Source organism: Pezoporus occidentalis, unplaced genomic scaffold, assembly GCF_034315485.1.
Source record: "Pezoporus occidentalis ecotype Australia unplaced genomic scaffold, CSIRO_AGI_Poc_V1 ctg160, whole genome shotgun sequence".
Classification (NCBI taxonomy): Eukaryota; Metazoa; Chordata; class Aves; order Psittaciformes; family Psittacidae; genus Pezoporus; species Pezoporus occidentalis.
The window spans coordinates 165104-169218 of record NW_026913426.1 but is presented as its reverse complement, the minus strand read 5'-3'; positions in this window follow the sequence as shown (position 1 = coordinate 169218).

Sequence of the window (4115 nt, the reverse complement as noted above, 5' to 3'; positions counted from 1 at the left end):
GCTGCAGCCAATCAGCACCCGCCGCCACACGCTCATTTGCATGAAGGCGTAGGGCGGTGCGGGAGGCGGTCTGGGCGCTAGGGGGAGCCCGCTCGGAGGGGCGGGGCCAGGGGCGGGGCCAGGGGCGGGGCCTGGGCAGGCGGGGCAGGAGAGGGCTGGGAATTGGAATTGGGAGCGAGGTGAGGAGCCGGAGACGGGGCTGATGGAGCTGTAAAGTCGTTCTGGAAGGTGCTGGGTGCCTGCAGCTACGCGGGTGAGCCAACCTTACTAGTGACACTGGATACGGCCCTTACAAAAGGTGGTGGTAGGCAGGAGCAGGCACTCGTTCCCCTGGAGAGGGGAGAATCCTCCCTAAAGCGCTCCTGGTCGGAGCTGGGCCCCCCAAGGCCCACGGTGCCCAAGTCCCGGTGGCTGGGACTCAGCAGTGCTGCAACATCTACTCCGTGCATGCTGCTTGGGGCGGCAGTGGGCGCAGGAGCCAGACAGGTGGCTCTGGGGAGCTGGTACCATGGCAGAGCCATGTGAGAAGTTGTGACATCCCACAGTGGGAAGTTGTGACTCACAGTGACCAGAGGCAGACCACGGGACTAGAGTGCTTCCCCACAACGGGGCTGTCTCACCTCCATAGCAGCACTGGGAACCAAAAGCTCCCTTTTCCTGGTTTCTTCGGAAAATGGTGGGATTTCCTTCTGCAGCACAGGGCTCAGCCTGCCAGCACAGCACAGCACAGCACAGCAAGAAGAGTGCTGGGTCCTCACTCACAGAGCGTAACTGTGCCAGGATTTGTAGGGGGCATTCCTGGGAATGCCATGTGGGCATGCTGCCTTCTGCACATCACGCACCTACCCACAGTGTGTGTGTACCTCCCTGCACAGGGAACACACAGTGTGTGCTCACACCCCGGGGTGCACAGAGTGCCACGTGTTCATGCAGTGAGGAGGCACTCGTGCCGCACTCTCCATGAGCAGATCCCACCTGACACCATCACACACATCCGTGTTTCCAGGTCACCCACACTTCCCAAACCCACATGTAGCCATTTCTCAGGGCAGTGCCCTCCCACCATGGTGTTTGTGACTGCTCTGATGTCCCACATGGTTTGCATGCTTGAGCAAAGCACATGGAGCAGAGCACTCTTTCCATTCACAGGAATACCCGGAAGGCACGGGCTGCTTTCCCAGTCGCTTTGTTGCCCTTGTGGAAGTGTTTCATCTTTTTCTCTGCTCTTTCATCCCTCTGTTCAAGGCAGTGCTCTGCAAGGCCTTCCTCCTGTGTCTGCTCAGTCATTCCCATGTGGAATCCCCCCGTGAGTCACAGCAGCTGCTGCATCAGACACTGCCACAGTTTTTCCACCCTTCTTTGCTCCATGAGTTAAATATTGCAAGTAACCTCTGTCGTGCCACATGTTAGCATCAAGGCCACCATATCTCATGCTTCAAGGCATCAGCTGGCAGCCAAAAGGAACAGAATTGTCTCCTAGTTCAAGTGCTAAGGTGCTGTTTGGTTCTTTGAACCCAGCTCAGATCCCAGTGGCTCTCTGAAACAGCAAAGGTGACAAACTCTGGTACATGGACAGTGCTGGAGGCAAAGAGCTGGAGAGAGGGAATTCAGAGTGGAGTCAGAGGAAGGAAAGAAAAGGACAGTGAAGGCACACAAGCTTTTTAGTGATGATAGCTAACACAAGTGCTTTCATCTCTAGGAGAGACAGACACTGGCAGGAGAACGGGATCTCTATACAGGTAATTCTTTTGGACATACCAGGGTAAACAGCACATAGAAAGATGTAGCTCAGTTCCTTGGCTTGGGAGGGAAACTGGGAGAACTTGTTATAAACTACACTGGTTCCTCTGAGCAGCTCTTGTCATTCACTGTCCTGGGGGTGGAAGGACTCAGAAGTCCTTCAAGTGAGGTGCTGACCTAAGGAAAGGCTCAATCACCAACAACTGCATGTGCCCCATGTACTTAAAGGAATAAAAATGGTCATTTCATCCCAAAATACTGACTTTGAAAGCTCCACTGAGGAATAGAGGCATCTTACCAGATAGAAACATTTGCAAACATTCAGAAAGAACATTTCCTTTCAGGACACCCAGAAGAAGTAGCTCTGCAGAGCTCAAGCTGATGTGTGAGCTCTTCAACCCTGCTGAGCTCCAAAGCTCCCAGTGATTTTAAATCCTGCTGATCCCTATGGACACCCCCTGGAGATGAAGGTGAGGTTTTTTTTCGATTTCTAGTCTTCTCAGACAAGCTAAAATAAAGCCCATGGGTAATTCTCTCTCCATCGCCAAGCTGCTCCATGTCTGCTACAGAAGATCTCCAATGTAAATTCAGCTTTCTTAACATCTGCAAATGACCCAAAGCACTGAACATAGGATCAGAGATGAACATTTCACCTGCTGCCCAGGGGAAACATCCCAGCAGTTAATGCTCTACAGCAGATCTGCCACGTGAAGCACGAGGTGTTTAAATCAGATTATAGAGGCTTGTAAAGGGCAGACACCCCTGGGCTCTAATCACAAACCCACACTTGTGGAAAGGAAATGCTTCTCCAGTCCCTGACAGAGTCTGGCTAATCGATGTGTGAATTTGTCCATCAAGACAGTAAGGGACTATCTGCGGGGAGAATGGAGAGAGCACCAGCAGAGCCGTGCAAAGTCCCTGCTGATTTTTGGCTCCACAAGTTAGTTCTGGCCTTTCTACACCCAGATAATCATAGAATCCCAGCCTGGTTTGTGTTGGAAGGGACCTTAAAGCTCATCCAGCTCCAACCCCTGCCACAGGCAGGAACACCTTCCATTAGAGCAGCTTGCTCCAAGCCCCTGTGTCCAACCTGGCCTTGAACACTGCCAGGGATGGGGCAGCCACAGCTTCTCTGGGCACCCTGTGGCAGCTGAATTTTGTCCCTCTGCTCTCCTGGTGAAGCCCCTGTGAGCTGTGCTCACTCAGAATTCTTATCAGTTTCTCTTGTAGGAAGCACTGCAGAGGGAATCCCCTCCTGTCTGTAAAGATCACATTTCCTACGTGGTTGCCCCTTTTTCACACACCAGAAGTTGAATCATGCAACACAAAAGGCGCGTGGTGAGTAAACTACCTTTCTATCTAAGGAAACTGGGGACAACCCTGAGGGGAAGGAAGGAGTAACGTAAGTGAAGCAACAAATGGTACTGCAAGCATGGTGAGCAGGGGCTGCATTTCCGTATGCAGTTCCTTCCAGGAAGATTTCAAAGCAGTTAGGTAAACTGCCATATATATATTAACTATATATAACTATATATAACTATAATAAACTATATATATATATATAGTGCAAAGTGTGGCACAGAGGGAGACATGACTGAATCCCAGGTCCCTCAGCAAGGCAGTTAAAGCAGTAACTCCAGAGCCCACTGTCATGTCTGGTAGGGCACAAGCACTCAAAGTAAGAACCTTCCTTAGCAGCCCCATGGGAAGAGCTGTGAGTAGCAATGGGCAGCATTTGCTTCCCGTCACTCCTGGACTTTCCAGGGACAGGAAAGCCAAGGGAAGAAGTGGCAAAGAGGAAGGAACAAAGCAAAACAGAGAGAGACCTTATGCACCCTGCCTTAGAGATGAAGCCTGGCTGCTGGGGCAGAGGATGCAGCTGGGTAACACCTGAGCCAGGACAGAGCAATTCAGCTTCCCCTGCTGAGCTGGACGACGCTGAGCCCACGGCAGTGTCCTCTCCAGGGAACAGAATCATCCTCAGTGCAGGAACAACCCTTGAACAGGGGAAGCTTAGATTGGATGTAAGGAGGAAGTTCTTTACTGTAAGGGTGGTGAGGCACGGGAATGGGTTGCCCAAGGAAGCTGTGAATGCTTCATCCCAAGGCCAAGTAGGATGAAGTATTGGCTGACATGGTTTAGTGGGAGGTGTCCCTGCCCATGGCAGGGGGTGGAACTGGATGATCCTAAGGTCCTTACCAACCATTCTGTGATTCTATGATTCCCGATCTGTAGCACACAGGGAAGAGGAAGCCAGCGACTACCGAACCCTTGGGTGATGTGGGCAGCTGGATACGTGACATGACCATCATGTGCTGACAGGGACAGCAGGAAGCAGGCTGCAACATGATGTTTGTACAGGGCAGCTGGAGGGA